The sequence below is a fragment of the Cygnus olor genome, chromosome 2, assembly GCF_009769625.2.
Source record: "Cygnus olor isolate bCygOlo1 chromosome 2, bCygOlo1.pri.v2, whole genome shotgun sequence".
NCBI lineage: Eukaryota > Metazoa > Chordata > Aves > Anseriformes > Anatidae > Cygnus > Cygnus olor.
This window is the reverse complement of record NC_049170.1, coordinates 141,769,483-141,792,449: the sequence shown is the minus strand read 5'-3', so window position 1 is coordinate 141,792,449 and position 22,967 is coordinate 141,769,483. Positions and strand designations below refer to the sequence as shown.

Here is a 22,967-nt window from a genome sequence, read left to right as displayed (position 1 = left end):
ACCTTTCAAAGATGACGAAGAGTGGTCTAGAAATAACACTGGCCATCTCCCTCAGCTCTCATGGGTACATCTCATCAGAGCCCATGGATTTGTGGGTGTCAGGTTTGTTTACGTGATCTCTAACCTGATCCTCCTCAGCAAAGGAAAAGCCCTTTCTCCAGACTTCCCCTCATGTCTCCAGGGTCTGAGATCCTGACTGCTAGTCTTAGCATGAAGACTGAAGCGAAGAAGGCATTCAGTAACTGCCTTCTCTGTATCCTTCATCACTAGGGCACCCACCTATTGAGCAACAGGCACACATTTTCCCTAGTCTTCTTTTTGCTATTGATGTATTTGAAGAAGCCTTTCATTGATGTCCTTGAAAATCCCTTGCCAGATTTTAATTCTAAATGGCCTTGGCCTTCCTCGTTGCATCCCTGCATACTTTGACAATGTCCCTACATTCTTCACAATGTGGTAGAATGATCATTATTATTTCAATGCATTTTTATCAACTTTGCTAGGAAAGCACAAAAGCACACAAATATGTTTCCTTTAAAACCTTAGAAAACAAATAGCTAAGTGACAAGTCACTGCTCTAGTAACTGTAGAAAGTGTTGTGTATGTGGACATATTATATGTATATGTGGAATGATATATATGATGTAAAATGGAAAATAGGTATTAGCATGACGCATACTTGTTGCATGATGTTATTAATCTATGCATATGCAAATATCTTTTGACTTTTGTGATATCACTTGCATGTTAAATTGCCTTCCTCCAAATGCTGATGCTGTGTAACATATATAATGCAGAGGGGAAGTAAACAGCATTCCTGATGTTGCTAACAAAATATGAAGCTGGATGTGGTTATTTTCAGACTTGAGTTACTACTTCTAGCTTTAGATGCTTTGTACATCATTACATTTTGCAAATGATTTTTTAATGGAACCAGCAACCTGGTTTTGTTTTTGTTGTTTTTGTTGTTGTTTGTTTGTTTGTTTGTTTTTTTAGCTAGTTTACACAAGTTTTGCAATCATCTGTCAAACAAACATCTATAAAAGAAATGTAGTGTAGCAGTTGAAAGATTTAAAACTTCTTTAAGTTACCAGTGATTATTAAAATAACAGGTCCTTTCAGGTAGCACTTTCCAAGTACAGATACTTTTCTAGAGAATATTGAAACTTGCTTCACTAGCTGAGTTGGATAATGAAATATTCTGATATATAGAAGTCAGATATATTTGGAAATTTATTTGTAATGTGATGATACAGACAAACAAAAACAGCAGTTTTGCATATTTCAAGTATTTTATTAGTAAAATACAATACCTTTATTCAAGAGAAATAATGCCCTATCTACTTTATGTTAGCTTTTTATAATGTAGTGCTTTGTAGCAATATGAATATGCTGCTTGTACAGAAAGTTAGACTGGAATTCTCAAATATTTCAGGCAGACCCATAACAGGATTTAAACACTTTGAGTGAAACCCAGGGTGGCGTTTAAAGCACTAAGTCCAAGCAGATGCTACAGAATCCTTAACCCTCCTCTATTCTCAGACTACTTTGGTACTGGGACCAAAGTAGTATTTGGTGGTTAAAATGTACATAGATGCTCAAGACTGTGCCCTGCCTTTGCTTAGATAACTGTGGTTAAGGCAATGTTTCAGTTTATATTTACAGTAAATTTATCTGATGTGTGAACTTAGAGTATCTTCACACTTACGTGGACACACTGCAGCAATGTACTTGGAGCATACCAATAGCATGGAGTTTAAGCTAAAGTGTACCAGCTGCAGCCTACCTGGCATTTATTCAGAAACCGGCAAATACACAGAGCTTGTATTTTTTCTGACTTAATTATACTAGAGAGTATAGGGGAAAAAAAAAAAATCAAAACAACAACAACAACAAAAACACACCTCTTTTGATTAATTTCAAACTACCATTTGCATTTTCAACAAAAACTAATTTAAAACTTTACCATAAAACAGCAAGGACCAAGGCAACAGACCAAGCTGAATAAGAAATATGCCTAAAAGTTGATTTTATTTGCCATCCTTCAGTAGTTACAAAAATGTAATTGCCTTAAGTTGAAACACACTCTATGACTGGTTTTAGAATATCTTTGCAAATGACCAAATACCGTGGTTTGATTTTTTTTCAAGACGTGATTAATCTAAAAATATTTTTTGTTTTTCTTGATTTATTGAGTCCTGAGAGCTTTGGTGCATAAAGCTGGTCTTCTATAACATGCGTTTTTTTACAGACTGGTTCTACGTGATACTTACTTCATTGTTGCTGGTTTAACAAAAGTATTCCCAGTCCCAAATAAGTAAGTTGAATAAAAAAAGACGTATTGAGAACACTTAGAGACAAGGATTTATTTTCTTCAAATGTAAACATGAGCTAATCCCCATTCTCCTAAAGGAAGCTAGAGCATGGAGATGCCAATGGAGACAGTGGCACAGTAAGGTTTAGACCACAGGAGTTTCTAATTTGTTCTGGCGTCTATTCAGCTTGGCACTATAAAATGACTGTTTCCATCATGCCTGCTTATTTCAGATAATCAAAAGCTATTTTCTAGTTTCCTTCCAAGGATCAGTGTGCCAAACACTGTCATGCAGTAACTGCTATTGACATAGGCAGCCCATGTCAAACTTAACACCACATGATTGCATTTTCAAACAGCTTAAATTAGAAGCTAGTTAAAATCACATCTATTTAAAATGATAAAAGGGTTAGCAAAGCAAGCCAAAAACAGCTGTAATCATCCCAGCTCAGTTATTACTTGATAGGACATCCAGAATGGCCAAGGGAAACAAATACACCATGTGTACTGTCCAGCTCCAGGCACTTGAGCTGTAGGGATGGATATATTAGAAGTGCAGAAGCATCATACAAACTGTGTGGAGAGAAGGGGTCTGTGAAGTGCAATGTAGATCAGCTATACTATAAGCCTGCCTTTACAGACATCAGCATAGGACAGATGGTCTGAACAGTATCTAGATCTGTGCTCTTTGCAGAGGTCCTGTCAGGTGTTTCTTTTGACCTTTAGAGTTCAAGCATATATCCCAACATCCTGCTGCATGCGAAGATACCTCTCTTAACTCTAATGGGAACTTGCCACTGACTTATGAAGCTTAGATGTCCTCTATTGTTATTTTTTTTGAATACAGCAGAGGAAATACTATAGAGATAGGGCAGTTAGAAGGTGTCCCATTTCCTGAGTTGATAAATTTTCCACACCTCCTAAAGAGACTTCTGTTATACAGTTACCTTAATATAATACTTTAAGTTAGGTTAAGGTAACAGATAAATAAAGTCACAGTATTCAAAACAGATAATACAGTTATACAAGTTTTATTTTTATTTTTTATTTTTTATTTTTTTTAATACATAAGTAAATTGAAATGAAAAGAAGTTACACTGATCTGTGTGTTTTAAGGATGTGTAGGTTAGGGCTTTCTCCATGTGCCTGTGTGACTTGCTCTCAGCTTCCAAAAAGATGGTAGTCATAGCATGTCTTTATCCATCTGAAGCAATACCAGCTGGAGGGGGCCTCTGCTGGAAACCCCTGAGAACTTTACTTTGCAAGGGTCCTTCAGGATCTTATCCTTTGAATACTTACTGTGCACTGGTTATGCAAGACTTTGCAGCACGGTGCTCTTGAAGTCTTCTGTGAAGTACAGGCTTTTATCCCTTGCTTTCAAAATCATTTCCTCCGTTTTTAAATAAAAGAATTAGCCTCACAAATTTTCTCAACTGAAATAAGATTTCCTTCACTTTCTTGGGGGCTTCTTTTTCATGTTCAAGACATATTTGGACAATTCTCTTAGGTATATGGTTTAACTCTTAGGTTGCCCTGTGTGGAGTTAGGAGTTGGACTCGGTGATCCTCATGGGTCCAACTTGATAGTTCATGATGCTATGATTCTCTGATCACTTGTTTTTCTAAGTAGCAAATACCTCCTTGTATCTTCAATGACCAAACTTTCATTTTTTTATTCAGATTTGAGAATCATAGTCATGTTTGGTGTGAGATTGTTGTCTTTCATAAGACCTTGTATTTGGTCAGTCATATTAGTGAATTATCTTTTTGAATTAGAAGGAGAGATTTTGTTCGTTTTTTTGTTTTGTTTACTTTCATGCATAATAATTAATTCACGGGCATTATCCCAAAAGAGTTATATTTGTATATAGACAGATTGCATGATAACAGTTTGTAGAAAGACTGTATAGAATTATAGAATAAGGAGTAAGAAACTTCAGTGCAGAAACTTTTATCATCCCTTCTTGGTGTTCTAATATACTGAACTATATTTAAGTTCCTTACAAACATCTTCTGTGGATTCTTTTCAGCTGTGAAGACTATGGAAAATTTTTCTCTGATTTGACAAGTAGTTTACATAAATTGTTGCTATCATTATTATCCACTGTTTGTCAAATACTACTAATAAACACAGATATGATAACAAGTCCATGTAACAAGTCTATGTCTGTTACCTCCCTCTTCTTTTACTCCCTGCCAGTTATGAAGAAGAGGGCTTTCTGGTAAAGCATGTTTCTACAGAAGCTAGGATACTGGAATACAGAGCTGATTTGAACTACATGAAGTAATGCAAAAAATAAAAGACCGATAATGTGAAACTGCATAATGTGCATTCCTAAACACCAGAGATTTTCAGCTGCAATTACTTCCTATTATTTTATGCTTTCCAGGCCCTCAGGTTCCTAGAATGAGTCTAAGCAACAGCAATTGATTGGAAACTCAGAGCAATATTTCTATCTCCCTCTTTCCATCAGTTACTTGCAATGCTCATATTTTATCTATTACTTAGCAGAATCTTTACATGCAGCCAAAAGCTGTAAAACCAGAATTTTCTACCTGATACAGTGTACTCTAGTCTTCCCTTCCAAGCCTAGGAAAAGCCTTGAAAATCTGCCCCATAAAGGCACTAGTTTGATGAATGACAATTATTTTTATAGAAAATCAAGGCTTACAGAATATAGCTTACATTTCAAAGTACCCGCCACTGCCTTAATTCCTCCAACTTTGGATATGAAGACCTGTTTTCTGTCTGAAAAACACTTAACTAATTAAGCAATGCCAATTTTAAAATTCTGTGGTTAGTAGTTTTATAGTGTGAAGATTTAATCATTCAGGCATTGAAAAAGTAAGTACAGCACATTTGTTTTGTATTTGGTAAATAGAAATGTTGGAATAAGTTTGAGGAGAAGCATTGTTGTTTGGGTGTTGTTTCTAGAAAGGGAAGGTGTGAGGGTGTCAGGCAGTAGCTGTCCATTTAGCAACTCACACTCTTCAAAGAAGAAATTCACTACCAGCAGTCTTACGTGCATGTTTACTATCTAAACGTGGATATTTTCAGCTCATTACACGACCACTTCAAAAAGGACAAACCACAGTGTATGAAAGCATGCTGTTTGCTACACCACAGGCTGTATTCTGGTCTGCATCTAAGATCCATATAATTTCCTGTTCATGTATTTCAATATCAGGCTCAATATCCACTCTTCAGTGGAATGTACATGAGATACATCTTTTTTTTTCAATTACTTAAATTTCTCACTGAATACATGTGGATAAACATCTGGCATTGGTTTGTGGTGCACAGATATCCAGAAATGAAAAGAGGATATTGACAAGAGGAGAAGCCGTAAGACACGTTACAAGCACAGACTTCTCTGCTTTCCCTCCATTGCGAAAATTCAGCTCAGTCTTCAGACTGTACTGTAACCACCCCCTCACCCTCCTTGCTGCAAAGTTGTGATCAGAACCATTATGTTTATGCAGCTCTGCAAGTGCAAAAAATAAGTGTAATAAAAGTCTTCTAGTGTAATTTACCATTAATGGGTAAATACAGTGCCTTTAATACAGTGCCTTTTCAGTTGCTCCTGTTTCCCTTGGGGGCAAACAAACAAAAGGAAGTAGTTTTTCTCATGATGTATAATAAAATTATGGAACTCATTGCCACAGGATGTTGTGGAAGCCAAACATTTAAATTGGGTGTTTTGTTTGTTTGTTTGTTTGTTTGTTTTTAATGATAAATGCATGAGGGTTGGGTCCAATGGTAACTCTAAAGTACAATTTTCTACATATAAACTTACCTCAAGTCCCAAGCTGTGCATATCTTGGAGAATAGACTGGAGAACTTTTACAGACTCTGATCTTATAGGGCTTCTACTACTGACCATTGTCAGAAGCGGGATTTAGGACAAGATAAACCTTTGGCACAAATGTAACTTTTATGTCTTTATGTTCTTGCTTTCCGTAATTTCTTCAGAAAATATTTTAATTATTGCCAGTGCAGAAGTTTCACCATATGTTTTCTTATCTTCTCCTTTCAATCACTTTTTTTTTTTTTTTTTCCTCAAGGCAATGAAGCAATAGAAAATGTTACTGAAATGCCAATTTGTTTCACAAAATTATCCTCAGATCTCCCCACTGGATCTTTTTAATTGAACAGATGATGGAAGCCATCTTGTTGAGCCAGTCTCTAATCCTATGCAACAAGCATGCAACTTGCAAGGCATGTTTAATCAGAATTTGACTATAAGTGTTTAGAAGAATAAAATGTTGATTTGCATAAAAACACCATGTGAAGAAATTAAGGTTGAACACCGAAATAAGATATTTTAAAAGTTTCTTATTCATCTGTGGCATGTTTTTGAAGGTCATGTTTTTTTCCTCTGAATTAAACTACCCCTTTATTTCTTCCAATTTAAATTTAGGAACATAAGCTAGTAAGAAGTCATAAAAATCCAAATGATTGCAAGGAAGCAGAATCAGGCTTGTAGTTTCATTCTTCCATTGTAATTATTATTATTTTTTCCTTACCCCAGAATTCAGTGTTCATATATTAGCCTCTTTTCATACAACTACAGTGTTTCTGCTAACATCAGTAGGAATTGTTTATGTGACATATGGATACTAACTATATCATTTCAATTGGTTGTAATGTTACTTGCGCTGTAGCCCATTATGCACAGATGGGAAAAATAGTTATTTTTTTAAGTAATTAATTCATATAGCAAACACCTAATCCAAATGATCTCCAGGAGGCAGATACAGTAATGACAATATATTCTGTGGCTACGCATTTCAGTAAAAGCTTCCAACTTCATTTATTCATCCATTAAATACAATCTCCTTCTTGTTTTCACAGCTTTAAAGTAAGCTGCTTTGTAAAGAAATAAACTGTGTTTTCACTAAGACATGGACAGGAGATCCCCATGAAAAAAAGACATGAAGCGGTGCTGAAAGATATTACTAAATGTTTTTGCTTAAACACATAGACATAGGATATATAATTAGCTACAGAGAAAAGAAAAGCTTTAAATATAATATGATAAGGAAAGAAAAGAAAGGAAACGTGGCAGGAATAGAAATTCTATGCTGTATATAACACAAGCTATGCAGAATTAGTTTCAACAGAGAGACTGCAAAATAGTAAAGGAATCAAAGACTTTGGACACCTCTTTTTTTGTGTGCAAATTCTACAACAGTATTTATCTTGAAAATTCAGTCACCGTAAGTTTTTGGCATCCAAGAGCAGAGGAAAAACCACCCCCACATCAGCTTGTCAAAGCCTTTGCCCTCTTTCAAATAAATTGTTGAAGATATCTTGAATGTCATACATTGAATCACACTTCTTAAACCAAAACTCTGCCAAAGCCACATTCACTGAAGTGCCTGAGCTGCTCCAGGATCTGTTGTAGATAAAACCACCAAGTGATGAGTAAGTCCATTTGCATTCACAGCCTGAGGACAGGGTTGTAAACATCCTTAAATCCCTAAAAGGCCAAGTAACAGTGTTGTATAGCATCCCTTATAATTTAAAACTCCTAGGCAACCCGAAATTTTGGTGAAAGACAGAAATTTACTGTATTTCTGATCACATCTTCCTAAAGGAATGAATAAATGAGTAAGATGAATACTCTGAAGTCCACAAGGAAAAACAGGTTAAGAAGTACATAAAACTTTTACGTGAAAGATGCTGACAGTAAAGAACAGGGTAATGAATGATACATTTGCAATTTCTTGTTTATACATTTGGTGTCAGGTTGAGGGATCTGATTTGATCATGCCAGCTCTGAATTTTCAACCTTTTTTTTTTTTTTTCCCTGCAGCCTAACAAATATTTTGTCTGAAGGTTTTGTTTTGTTTTGTTTGTTTGTTTGTTTTGTTTGTTCTTCAAATTGTTCTTGTACTAAAATAGACCAACCAATACATTTAAATCATTCTCTGATAACTGAACGAAGTTGGTAGTCCTGGGAGTATCTTCATCTGGAAGGAAAGAAAGGAGAAGAAGTATCTAGCCTGTTTTATATTATGAAGGGAAAGGGAAAGAGAGAAGGGAGTGAGAAAAGCAAGGGGAATGGGGAGGGAGAAAAGGAAAGGTAGGGGAAATTGAATGGAATTTTCCAGAGTTGATTTAATGACTGGTGATTCTCTGTCATATATAAATTACACAGAAATAAAATTAAAAATAATTAAAAATATAAAGAAAATTAAGAAGAAGAAGAAGAACAAGAACAAGAAGAAGAACAAGAAGAAGAAGAAGAAGAAGAAGAAGAAGAACAAGAACAAGAACAAGAACAAGAAGAACAAGAAGAACAAGAACAAGAAGAAGAAGAAGAAGAAGAAGAAGAACAACAACAACAACAACAACAACAAAAAGAACAAGAACAAGAACAAGAACAAGAACAAGAACAAGAACAAGAACAAGAACAAGAAAAGAAGAACAAGAAGAAGAACAAGAAGAACAAGAAGAACAAGAAGAACAAGAACAAGAAGAACAAGAAGAACAAGAACAAGAAGAACAAGAACAAGAACAAGAACAAGAACAAGAACAAGAACAAGAGCAAGAAAGATGTGAATTATCAAAACTGATTTGATCCTTCATAGATTTTTGGACCCGTATTTGTTGCCTTGTAGAAGGTAAAAATCAGCAGTTGCTTATAGGTTAAGCAAAACTAATCTATGAAAAGTATGTATTTGTTAGAAGGAGGTGGAGCTTTTTGAAATCCGCACCTCCACAGTTTATCAATTCTGTCCCTAGTTCTCGACAGAAAATTCAGAAAGCTCAGTGATTCTTATGTGTTATTTGATGATTTGTTCCTGTACCACCAAAACATATCAGCCATGCTTCAAAGACCTGCTTAGATGAGCATATTCAGCAGTAATCCTGCTGTCACTGCTGAAGGTGAAAACTTTAATTGCATTCTTGAAATCCGAGAGCTTGATATTTTTATTTCCCATGTTCTTTATCTGAATCACAGGAAACAATAGCCCTCTTACACAGTGACCAACAAAATTTGAAAAAAAAAAAAAAAAAGTAAAATATTCTCTGAAACAAAATGAAATATTTTAGATGTGAAATCCAGACTCTGATGTCAGTTTTGTTTCCACAGTCATAAGCCATATAAGAAATGACGAGCTGATAATACCACTTTCAAGTGGACACCACATAGGAAACCACATTATTTGGAAAAAGGATAGCAAAGAAGATCTATTTCATTTAAGTGATGACTGATAAAAAACAGTTCATTTGAAACCTGCTTGTATTGGCTGTGTCTTGCTATTCCCTTCAATGCCTCTTTTGTATAGATAAAGTATTTTCATAAAAGTGGGCGCTGAATCTCTTCTAGTGTTGAATACATCCATGACTTAATATTAAGTGGTTTTGGTGAGCATTTCTGTCTCAGGTTGTTGTGTCTGAACATCTCTGTAATAGGTAGACAGTTTAATGAAATCCACTTAGGTCCAAATCCTGTTAAACCTTTATTTTTTGTAAAGATAGCTAGCTTTGTCTCTAAAAAATAAAAATAAAATATCAAGAGCGATGTCCAGCCTGTATGTGTAGCTTTCTATTCCGATTACTTTGGAAGATATGCTTGCCAGAGATTAATGCTTTGCAATTATTGCATATGTGGGGTGTGAGAAATCCTTGAATCAAAACATTCCAAGCCAAAAGTTTGTGAAGTATTTTTCTGAATGTCTTCACACTTTGAATTGTGCTCAAATAAGAAATCCGTTGCTTTTAGGTACAGAAACAGAGTATGGCCCTAAGCCAGGGATCCAGAAAAATATGATGTCTATAATGGAATTTCAATTGAATGGAGATACTTAAATTCAAGCATTTCACAAGTCTGTGGAAGACCTAGTACAAGTTCATCCAGGCTGAGAACTTTCAGACCAGTATGTTTTCAGCAATACATTCCAAAGCCGTTTCCAGAGATTAGCTAATACTTACCTGTAATCTTGAACTCAGCATGAAATACAGTGGCATCCTCTCTATAATTTAACTTTTTAATTGATGGGTGAAGAAGCTGAATTGTATATTTATTCAATGATTTTTGCAAAGTTTGTGAACTGTTTTGGGGAAAGAAATGAACCCTTGGACACCTGACTTTCATATCACTATGACATGACATCCACAATCCTATGCGGGTATTTTCTTTTTAGTGTCATGAACCTTGAGCTCACCGTGACATGGTGGTTCTGCTTCAACAAGGGGGAGAGAACACATTTGACGTGTTCTAGTCTATAGTTAGTGGGGAAAACTCTCTGCTGAAAGAGAATTTGGAGGCCTAACAAGCCTTAGACTGAGAAGGAAAGAGAAGTCACTTTTCCTACTCTCTCATGTGATAATGTTTTAAAGAAAATAAAAGCCAGAAATAATCAGTTTGCTGTACCTAAGTAACTGATGGCTAATCCAGGAGGAAATATCTAACAGTGTATTTTGAGCCTAACCCCAGAGAGCCACATGATTTCAACAGTACAGGAGTCTCTGCCAGTTGGCTTGAGTGAACTTCTGCTCACTGTGTTTGTGACAACATACCCCATTCTTAAGACCATAATGACCCATTTTTAGTGTACGAAGAATTTAGATACTTATCTTTGGCCCAAAGCTCTCCTTGTAGATCCGAACTTTAGCATTTCTGGGATTCCTGTCACAAATCATTTCAAAAAATACTCCTATGCTTTCTCATTTATATAAGAGATACAATCTTGTGGCACACTGAATACCTTTTATACAGTAGAGGAGTATCTTTTATGTACAAGATGGTGAACCTTCTGGAACTTGACTAATACAAGTGATAGAAAGGCAAGGTCTATGTTCTGTAGTCAACATTATGTATACAGTTTAGTTTGGCACAGTTAAATCTGTGCATTTGGCAACACATTTTATGAGGTATCTTGCTGCACAGTAATATATACATATATATACTTATTTTAGGCTGGCTACTTTAATAGTAGTTTAGGATTTCAACAATTATTTCTAAAACCATTAATCATATAACTCCTGCTGCCATTGCCCATTGGGATGTAGTAGTGAAAGGACAGTATTAATGCTGAATTGATACAGCTCCCAGGATGAAGGAAATAGTGAAACAAAATAGTTAAGCTGTACCCTCATCTCTGAAACCTAAAGGAATATCCTTGTAAAAGAGGTGAATTGAGTAGGCTAATCCTGGCAAACTTTATCACAGTGACTCATACTCTTTCCTTGTTGAGCAAAAGCAAACAAAGAGAACAAAATTCTACCCTTTCTAAATACTTTAAAACAGAGTTTAGAATCCCCCTTGCCACCCCATAGCACTGAGGTCTATAATGGACTAGCTATGACACATCTTAACATGACAAATTCCTTAAAGTTAGGACTATTTTTCTGTTTTCCCAGAGTATAAAAGTGAAGAGATGAATTACGCCAAATAACACAGATCATAATTATTTTTAGCTCTGATTCAACAGGAGATTTACAGACAGATCTGTGGTCACCAAAGAAGTATTTGCATCTGTTTATGTTATGACATCTCAGATCAAAGCAAGGCTTTAAACTTTAACTTTCTGTTTTCTGAGTGGATAATGAAACTGGGGAAAAACTGAAGATGTGAAGAGGGAAAAGCTACAGAGTATTAAACACACTGAAGACAATTTTGAAATGAAAGGGGCATGTAGGATGAAGCCCAGAGGTTGGATCCATCAGACTTTGGAACACTGCTCCTCATCCCCTAGATTATGTACATATGTGTGTGTGCCCATGAATCAATCCAGCAATTGTGGAAACACTCCATGTTTAAAACGAGGCCTGTGGTGGCCTCAGGCTTTGCTGAATATCAAGCCCTTTGCAGTACTATTTCCTGTGTGGTTAATTCTTTGTACTACGGTGACACAACATTTCTGCATCTGAAGATAACATAGTTAGTTAGTACTGAGTTATAGTGGCAGAACAAGTCCAGTAAAATTCAGCTGTGAAAACTTAGCTAAAATAGGGTTTCGTTTTAAACAGATGCTAAGATTTTTCAAGTATGAATCTTCAAGAGATGGTTTTAAGCAAGCTGAGGGTCTCTTTAACAGGTAGATGACATCTATTCCTACAGTCAAAGAAAAATCTGTTAACTACCTTGTAAAAGGGGATATCACCAATCACTAACAGGGAAAAAAAATTAAAAAAAAAATAAAAAAGCAACACCTGCTTGATTAAATTGATGGAGTTTTGCTATTGTTTTTAATGAGATCATGATTAGACCTTTTATGAAGTTAACTGAGAAGGAAAAAGAAGAAAGATGTCTACGATTTAACTTCATGACTCAGAAAATTATTAATGGTAAGGAGATCCCATCACAAAAAGCTCACTTGAAAAAGCCAGCCCGGGTCAATAATGGATAAAGGAATTTTATTTACTAAATTTCAGGGAGGTTTAATGAAATAATTTGTTGCCTTTATTTCAGTTCATATGCCCTGATCCTGTACTGGGATCTCCATGGGAGGAACCGTATAGTAACAGATGCTGACAATTTCAGCCATGTACAGATGCAGCAGTACACACATACCTGCACTCCATAATATTAGTTTATACATGCTTTTAAAGGTTGGAAGTGAGAAGTCCCACCTCTTTTTCAAAGAACAGCCATCATAAATTATATATTTGTGTCTTTGTGTGTAAGTTAACTGGATATGGCAAGTGTTGGGTTTGCAGGTAGTCTGCTGTTGTCTTCCTGGCTTAATATACAACCCTTCTTTGGCATGGTTAAGTGAGTGGACATTGAACAGACACAAAATGACACCATGAAAAAGGAAGAAAGGACTTTCTGCCATCACTCATTTACATATTGCTGTTGGTATTATTTGGAAAGAGTGTAAATAAGAAAGGACCAAATATAAGGTTGACTTTAAACTGGGATTTTCTTCTAAAAATATTCCAAGTCACTCTGTGGATTTAAATTCTTACAGAACGTTCTGTTTCCCTAACTGAAAATCACATTTGATTTGTCTGGATTGAAATATTTGGATTATTTATTTTTGTTGGAAAAAATGTATGAATTGAAATTTAATTTAATGAGCTATGGTATCAAAGTTGCACTAAATTTGAAAATTTAATTCAGCATTAAAAAAAAATAGGGAAATAGATGAAATAAGTAATTTAATCTGATTTTGTAAGTTAACATAAATATACTGAAGTATATTTGTCGGGATTTATTTTTTTCAGCAATTCTGATGTTCTTTTCCTTTTAATTGTGATACATTGCTTCTATCAGAAACACTGACCTGCACTTTGAATTTCAATGTATCTCCCTCACACAATTTTCTGTGCAGAAGCAATGATGTTTTATTTTTAAATCATCCAAGTAAGAGACAGTAAATAAGTATCACACTATGTTTATATCTTATTTTACATAAGATTATTCTGGAATGATATTCTGGAATGATTACATCAATTAAAGGTCACCTTTAAATCAAATCCCTCATCTATTACTAAGCAATCATTTTGCTGAGGTACCAAAGGGCAGTTATTCGCAGTATCCTTGAAATTACAGACTGAATAAAACTGTTTGATCATCTAGTTCCTCCCTTGACAATTCAGGATGATATCCTATAGTATGCCACTCCAATTTTTAACTCCACCAAAGCTAATTATATACCATATACTTCTTTTTTCATTCATCTCATTCATTTTTTCAATAAAAGCTTTACAGTTCACACAAGAGTAGAATAAGCTTTAAGTATGAAAGAAATAAAATTAAATACCAAGCTGATTAACATTTCAGGATTCGGAAAGACAGTTTATATTAAAAATCCCTCTTACTACTCTGGTTCTGTGAACCATGTGTTAAAAGATGGGGATTATGAAGACCCATGGCAGTGAAAGATTTGAGTATTCTTTGTGCTGCTTCTACAGTACAGTCTGCACCAAGCCCTTCACCTTTCTTGAGCATAGAGATGAAACAAGTCCATACAAACACTGAGCTGTTTTAAACATTTGTCTCTGGTCACTTCATTCTTTTAAATGTCACTAACTGTTTGTTTGAAGCATCTCGGTAATGAAAGGGCAAACAGGGCTGGTCTTATGTTTGAGTCATACAGAATATCCTGAGTTGGAAGGGACTCACAAAGATCAATACCTAGCATTTTGACAGTTTATGAGGACTTTTGTTTACAAAGCAGCATAGGCAGGAGTAAGAAACAAATGGTACGGAACTTTTTCTATCAGCACTTCCATGACTTGTAATCGCAGCTTTGCAATTTTGGTAGTTCAGGCAGAGCTTACCTTCAGAAAGCTAGCACTTCCCGTATATTTACAAAAGGAAATTAGAGCTGCCACCTGAAGGAAAGCTACTGGGACAGCCCATGTTTCAGTTTCTTATTTCACAGGTGTATCAGAAACTTTTTGTCAGACAATCTAACAGCCTCCAAGGAAGGTTCACATAAACCAGAAAGTCACAAGTTCAAATGTCACTTGATCTTTAGCTGCTCCTTATATTTCAACGTGTTTTATAGCTGCCGCTATTAAACAGGGACTCACACTCTTAATTTTAGCAGCAGATGAGTTATCAGTGTCAGCTTCCTCTCTACCTGATAAATTCACTGACTCAGCCATTCAACGTAATCTTTTCTGGCAGGATGGGAACAGAAGCTACTTCTTACATATTACAGAATCAACTGTCACGTAGGCTAGTACACTGTCACCACCAGGAAAGTGGGGAATAGACTGAACTTTTGTATTGAGTTGTCTTGAGAATAATCAGCTCCAACCACCAGTCATCCAGAGACCACATCCCTTCCACCTTACAAAAATAGAAGCACGATTATGAATATATTTCATTCAAGTAGAGCTGAGTGCATCCCTCATCTGCATTGAGTTTCTGGAAGCTGGGACAAGGGAAAAAGCTTGACTACTTTTACTGTCTTGTGACGTCCAAAAGGAAAACTATAGGGAAGGTAGCTAGAGGAATTTCTACTTCTTGCAAAAATCTGCTTTTAATGGTGAAAGCAAGCTGGCTCCTCTGCTGTCAGTGCAAAGCTGTGCAACCATGGCAGATTAAACGGTAACCTCACAGTAACCTTGGTTAACACAGATGTTGGTAAGAGCACAAATGCAAGGAGGAAGAATCACATTTTCTAAACACTCTGTCAGTTTGGAGAAGGAACCTTCAACTAGAGTATAGTTTTGTAGTTATCTTGTTTTCTTTGGCAAGTAGAAGTCCCACCTGGAAGAAGTTGTTCAGTTCAGCAAAGCTACTGAAGTTTTCTAGATGAGCCTCTAGTTCCAACAGGTTTGTGGATTATGAGGAAGAGGATGCTTTCTTGCCATGACCTGCTGTCATGGTGGTCTGCTTTGAATGGCCCCTTCTCTGGGGCACTGTGAGAGCGGAGCTACTGCCGCTGCCCAGCTGGGAAAGAGCCCTTACTGGAACTGCAGAGAGACAAAAAGATAAGCTTCAAACAAACCCCAAACACCGCGACCTTTCAGGAAGTTCAGCTCTCAACTGGAACTCTACGGCTTTTGCTCATTTTACATAATCCTTCCTGTATTCTGCCTTTTAAAGAAAACACATTTCTGATAGGCCTTGCAGCCCATTGGCAAAGAAAGGAGAAAAGTCCTGTTTTCCTGCTTCTTTGTCACCACATTGACAAAATGAACTGTCCCACTGCTATCACACAAAAAAACATTAAACACTCTGCACCTTGTGCAGAAATTTATGTCTTTCCTTCCCTTTCCCTGCTGGGAATTTGTGGTAGCATGGTAATTTATTTCAAGTAGAACAGAAACACTTATGTTTTAGCTTTCTTTTCATGTCTAGAAGCTAGTACTTTAGTCCAAGTGTACTAATGGTTAATAATCCCTATGTGCACATTTACACTACTGTTAACAGCATCCTTTTCACAAGAAAATAATCATGAATAGCATGTTAATAGATTTACGGTAAAATGACAAATCCTGTTGTTTAGTTTCAGAGCAGATTAGAATTGCAGACAGCTAATTAATATTAAAATAATAGCATTCTTATTCACTTTGGAAAGATATTTTGACCTGTTATGGAGTTGAAAGTCAAAAAGAAAACTGAAGTCTCAGGGGTGAAATCCTGGCCAAATTGAGGGTAAATGCAAAACGTCCATTGACTTTAATCTGTCAGGATTTCAGACTTTATCTAACCTTCCTGTCTCATCCCAGTAGAGGATTTTTTTTTTCTTTTTTCTTTTTTTTTTTCCCAGAGATAAATCCACGTGTCCTAACCCACATTACTTGACCTCATGGAAATGAAACCACAGTGCTACCTGAACTGAAAGAATTAGATCCAGATGACACAGGGATGCAAGGGGGAATCAGGGATTTCCTGGCCTCTAACCCCACAGGTCTCCTGTACAGCTCTTTTGGCTCCAGTACTCTGGTCCCCTACACAGTCAGGCCCTCAGGCATGGCATAGAGTTAGATTGATGCTGTTTCAATCAGCACCAATAACAGGGATTAAAGAAAATATGTTTTGCAAAAGAGAACCTCTATCCTGGAACATTTATGCCTGATTTTTATGTGGCTTGTACCTAGGTTTTCTGTGGCCTGGGCACAGGAACTTGCAGTTTGGGGGGGTGGTCTGATGCACTTTGCAGTAACTGGTACAGTTTTCTTGGATCCTCTGGGAGCAACAGATATGAGTATGATTAGAGCTACAGTCACAGCATTCTTTTAAGGTTTGACATGATTTTTCGTCTGTTTTCAGTACTGAAGAAATTGCCATGCTATAATGTTCTGACTAAAGGGCATGAACGTTATTGCCAGCTAATGGGCAGAATGTGTAGCTATTAGTGTGATTGCGACCTACAGCTCAGTGAAACAGCTGCCAAACTTTCCTCAGGATTCATGAGCACTTTGTTCTCTACTATTACAGTACAAAGTGTGATAGATATGAGCATTATTGATGTCAATTCTTCTTTAGATTGAATAGCTGTAGTCATGAGAAATGTTATCCTAATTCCTGTATGTTCTGCACATGTGGTTAAGCTAATGACCTGAATGTTTGCATTTATATACTGCAACTACAAAATCAGTGCAACAGATATTTTTCCTTACCCATGAGAGAGAAGAACAGTACCACATGGTTATCATTATGAAAATGAGATTGAACTAAACTCCTGAATCTGAATACTTTAAAGTTTAGGAATATCTGTATTTGATTTTGAGCTCTGGTCATCTCTGATTCTGAAGAGTTACAGCATTTTTTGATATTTTCCTTTCATTTAATAGTCCTGTTATTGTGATATGTTGGTTTACTCAATGTATTTTTGATTATATTGTAAATGTTTCTGAGTTATTACAAAACCATCCTTCTTGGTTTTACTTGGCAAGAAAACATTAGTCTTATTGTTACACATGGTCTACTTGGGATTTATTGTAAAATTAAAAGCATTGTAGAAGGTAGATCGAGAAAACAAAACTAATGATAAATGCTAAGAATTCATGCAAGATCTAAGTGAAGGACGGACTTGAAATAACTGGCTTGTTTCATCTTTGACTCACTGGTCTGTTTTCACTACATTAATCATGTCAAAAGGACTGTCACTTTGCATTTGTGAACTGTGAAGCTCCATCAGGGCAAGGGCCAGTACATGTTCCTGGATTACAAATAGGAAATGACTGTGACCATTATCACTTCAGGCACAGGGACATTGTGTTGAAATTTACTAGCAAAAGTAGCAACTTAATCAGCGAGAGCGCAAGTCTGACAGCCAACCTTGCCGCCTTGCTGGGAATGCAGGAACAGTGACGGGTGACAGTACGCCTGGGAGCTTAGTCCTGATCACTGGGACAATATTCATATTTGGGTTCTCTAAAGGATACAACACAGGCATCCAAACAGTTTCTTACTAGGACAAAATAGCCAGGATCTCATTTTAAAAAAAATTCCACTTCTCTTTTAGTATAGTTTTCTTTGAACCTGTATTGAGCATGCATGAATCCTAAGCCATTTGGGTCTAATTATTTCTAATTTGTTTATATTTGGGATAACATTTGGGAATAATGTCTGATGGCTTCTGTCTTCCCTTGTAAAACCAGATATATTGCTGCATAAAAACTGTCCTTCCCTTTGTCTTGCTATCCATTTTTAATACATGCCCCTCTTCCTCTGTAGTCTACTACCTCTGTTGTTCTGCACGTGTGCTTATGTACATACATATTTGATTGTTTATCTATGAATCCATTTGTCTGTCTTTGTTAACAGCAATAGGAAGTGTTCATCAGCCAGAGAAACTACAGACAAGCAATTAGCAGATAAGTAACCGAAAGCTGAAAGTTTCCCCACTTCAGCTCATGATTTCATGACTTCCTGAGGAATACTTTTCAATAACATTGACTTCCAGGAAGAGCTTTGATTATGATAACTGAAGTAGAAGGGCATATTCTTGCCAGGTCCTGGGGAAAAAAAATGCTGCTCTTGAAGCCAGGCTTTAAGAGGAAATATTTCTCCATCACTCCCTTTCAGTGACTTAAGTGCAGGAATATCTCCAAAACATTTAAATTTGTATATTTTCCTTAAATTCAAATATGTTTGGACCATGTTTTTTATGCTGCAGTATTACAGTAAGATAAGAGATTGTCAACCTAGTTTTCTCGTAGCTACTACTGAGTTTGTGGTTGGTTCTAAGTACTGAACAAACTGATTCTACTCCTTATCATTGCATATCCAGTATGAACATTCCTTTAGCAGCTAATGGGAATCCTTTTTCCGGCTATTTGAACTCTCTAGAGGAACCCACAGTTTTGCATTTCCCATTAAAGGCACTGTAGCATTCATGAATTAAATGCAGGACAAGGAATTGATCCCCATAATCATCTCCTGAATCTTACTCCAACAACTGGTGGGGAAGGAGATTGTATTAACACTCATTCACTTAAGGGAAACCTGTGATTGTTCCCTTTCAAAATCCCAAGAGGAATTTAATGAAGAGACAGACTAGAAATGGTTATATATGCTTTGGCTATTCACTTATTTCGTATAAGAAAGGTCTTATCTTTCTATACAAATATTAAAACCATACAAGAATTCCTCTCTTGAACTATGCCATTTCAGATAAACCAAGGCAATTTTATCTTATTAAGTTTCATAGTCTTTTCTGCAAGCTAATTTGACTACCTGATATTTCATTATATGTTTTTGTGAACTTCAGTTCTTTCCATTGATGCTTCTAAAACAGGCATTTTATAATCTATTTAGTGGAATGCACTCTTCTTTATTTTATATATGCATACATGTATGTGCATATATGTAAATATATGCACGTATAAACTAAATATGTGACAGTTTTGATCTAAGATTTTTATGCATGTTTCTCATTCTAATAATTGGAAGGGAGTATTTGGCAATAAGTTTATTTAGTTATGTAAACTCACTGTTTGCCACATTTTCAAGCAATCGGTTCCATCAGCACAGGAAGGAATCCAGTTTTCTGGGGCTGAGCATATTTTGGCAGGGCCACCTCCCCACTAAGCCTAGTTATACTTTCATTATAGCACTGAGAATTATAGGTATGTCTGGAGGCACTTAGAGATTACTGGGTATATATAGAATTTCATGAAAGGAAAGAAAAGGTGTTAGAGTTTGTACTAGTGGTTAACTTTTTTATAGTGCTGTGGGAAACTGAAGTTCTTAGTTTATTGCTATAGATATTTCTGGAGATTTCATTTATTTGTGCCTTAAAATTATAAAGTGATTCCAGCAGAGATGTATCAATATCATTTTTAATGTCTGTAGTAAAACTAAGGTAAACATTGTCATGTATTCAGAACATCTATCATTAAACTGCTTGTGTCCAGATTATTGTAATAAAAGTTAAAAACCATAAATATAGCCAAACTTTATAGGACACAAATGAATATTGCTGTCTACCTACGTTTATAACCCATAATTTAAGGCAGTTATTATGTATACACTCATGTAAATCTATGCACATAAATACTGCATGTGAGAATACATAAACCCTTGCCTAGATATTAATTGCTGATAGGCTAAAGTACTTCAGCAGAATTAAGGTTTCTACCTCCCTGGTTTCTACGGGGGAAAGGATTTTACAGCAAGTATAGGCTTAGCTCTTTTCTATATTAGGTACCAATAGGCAAAAATATCTGTCTTCAATATGGAAGATATATGTACAATATGTACAATATAGTGTGAATAGGACTTCTTTAAAAGAAAAAAAAAGCTAACTAATACATGCTGAGGAGAGGAATCTCATCTGCTTACAAACAACACGGCTGCTCAGCTGCTCTTAGCTTGTCAAAGGTGTCACTGAGAGTCACAAGTTGGTGGCAGCACACTCTGCACTCAAGCAGACCATAGCAGACCATGAACCACACTGTGACTGTAGATGTGTTCTGTTTCCAGTTTTCCCTGTGTTTTGAGCTAAAGTTAGCTGCACAAAAATAATCATGGCTACAAGGAACAGTGGGCCTGCCTGCTCTTCCTCCCTTTTTGGACAAGGCAAAACCTTGTGAATACATAGTACACAGATAACGAATTTTGCCAAGAGCTTTAAGGCTGGTGGGACACAGGGAGTGCATATTTTATGGATCTCTGTGGCTTAGTAGTTGCCTGGAACAGTAGGGAAGGTGTCTGATGGCCCTTGCATTCTTGTAGCTCCATATGAACAGAAATTACAGTACTTTCAAGGTAGTTTTAGTGAATCTAAACTTCCCATTTATGATTTCAAAATCAATAAAGATCCAAAATTATGACTGTAGATTTTTGGCATCATCATAATACAATGTCCATGGGCTTCAGCTGACTTTGAGACCATATATCACGCACTGATGAAAGACAGAAGAAGGGTATTCTCCAAGGAAGCTACAATTACACAGGAAAGATAGACAAATGGAATAAAATGGGTTTGTGATTTCTTCATCAGAGAGGATGTATGAGCTGAAGGCCTTCTTGTGAATAAAGACATTCCTATTCTATAATATTTATATCAGCCACTACAGAAAGAAAAAGCTTGTACAGACTAGAACGCTATGCAGTTTAGTCTTAATCTTGCAACCATTCTTGGAAAAGTGTTTCATACACAGAATACCAACAATATGCTCACATGTCATAGTGATGAGTGTAAGAAACCAAGCAGAATTAAAAATAAATTAGTAATACAATATTAAAACATTATACTACCTCCTATAACTCAAATAAAAAGTTATATATAGACTCCAAATGATACTACAGCTTTGCAGGTTCACTGAAAGTTTAGCTGTAAGCTGGCAGTGCATTATAGCAACCAGAACCATTTATGCAGTTGAAGACTACATTTTTTAAGAACCTTATATCATGTAGTAAGGAGATACTTTGGTGAAGCTAATTTTGACTGTAAGCCATATGTTCTACAGGAATGACCCAGAAGTTGTCTAAATGTTCTGCTACACAGAAGTTGTTACAAAATGAGTCATTCTGAAAATTGCTCCTAACCAAATGTATCTTCGCCAAAGAAAATTAATTAGTTTCACAGTTTGATAAAAAAATATTTTTTAAGAAATTCCCCCAGAGGTTCATTTATTTGTTCAGGGCAAGAAGGCAGACATTGCCTTTTCTACAACTATACCTTCCCCTCCAGTGTGTATTGGGCATAGGTCATGTTTGCAGCCAACTGTATAATCATAAATGAGTTTAGCTTATAGAATTAAGTGTCTTGGAAAGTTAGATCAGGAAAGAAAAATATGGTTGACCCTGTATAAGATTGGTAAAGGTTAACATCAAACTGGATAATTCTTTGAACCAGAAATATTATTAATCGGTAGAAAAAAAGAACATATTGTTCTAATTTGCTTGCTATAAGTAGCTTCCTTATGGGAACATTTAATAATATTTGATATGATTCTCAGTTATGCTGCTTATTGACTTTATTAAGCTTTAAGATTAAAAAACTGAGAAATCTAATATTCATATAAAAGCTACTGAAATTGAAAAAGTGTTTGCTTTTGTAGTAACTGAAATTAATCACATTTGAAATGACAAATAAATTCAATTTATATTGATTTTAGTTTTTTTATTTGAAAGAAGGAAAGCTTTTAGAATGTTTTTTATAAAACTTTGAAAACAAATTGGAAAGATTGCTTGAAGATACTTTAGTACAAAGCTCAGATAGAATTATCAGGCCAGTAAAATCAATACTTGGCCTAAGTCAATACACTGTCTTTGATATGCCAGATGAGGAAGTAAAACTCAACCTTCTTGCTTCCATAAATTATCCATATATTAAATATTATACTACCAAGTAAGTCTAACCAGTGAGGTCTTCTGGTGTCTTGAAACAAAGAACTTTGTGTTCCATGTATGTCTTGACTGCTATACCAAGGACTATTTCTATTCATATTAAGTACAGTGCTTAATAAAAATACTTTTGTTTCCAGTTTCCCAGGATTCCAGTGGGATAGCATACAATGTAAAGCATTTTTCCATCATCATTATCTATTATTACCCATTACATTTTATGTACTTTCCTGTGTAACAGAACATGGTACAGAGATGCCAAGCCACCACTGACACATTCAAGTATCCACACATTGATTGATTTTTAGAGACTGTCTTTTCTAAAGCAGCCTAATAGAAGTAACTTGAGTACAACAAAGAGCTGCTATTTTATGGTTGCAGAAATGGTTCACACAATACTTTCTCAGATGGGTCTGCAGACTGCATCCCTAT

At 35.8% G+C, this 22,967-nt stretch overlaps 1 protein-coding gene and 1 long non-coding RNA gene across 4 annotated transcripts in view; both read left to right on the top strand.

The window, feature by feature from the left end:
- Nucleotides 1-22,967, top strand: part of ANGPT1 (angiopoietin 1) — a 187,088-nt gene that overhangs the window by 56,708 nt on the left and 107,413 nt on the right. The window contains exon 1 of one of the 3 annotated variants that reach the window (XM_040546737.1): nucleotides 2,271-2,317. The exons of the other annotated variants lie outside the window; for them this stretch is intronic. The gene's annotated coding sequence lies outside the window, so the exon portion shown is untranslated. Of the gene's footprint in view, nucleotides 1-2,270; nucleotides 2,318-22,967 lie in introns of those variants that run through there. 3 annotated transcript variants of the gene reach the window in all.
- LOC121064755 lies at nucleotides 8,801-12,560 on the top strand. The gene is made up of 2 exons (XR_005816671.1): nucleotides 8,801-8,943; nucleotides 9,417-12,560. It is a non-coding gene; the product is annotated as an uncharacterized LOC121064755 (long non-coding RNA).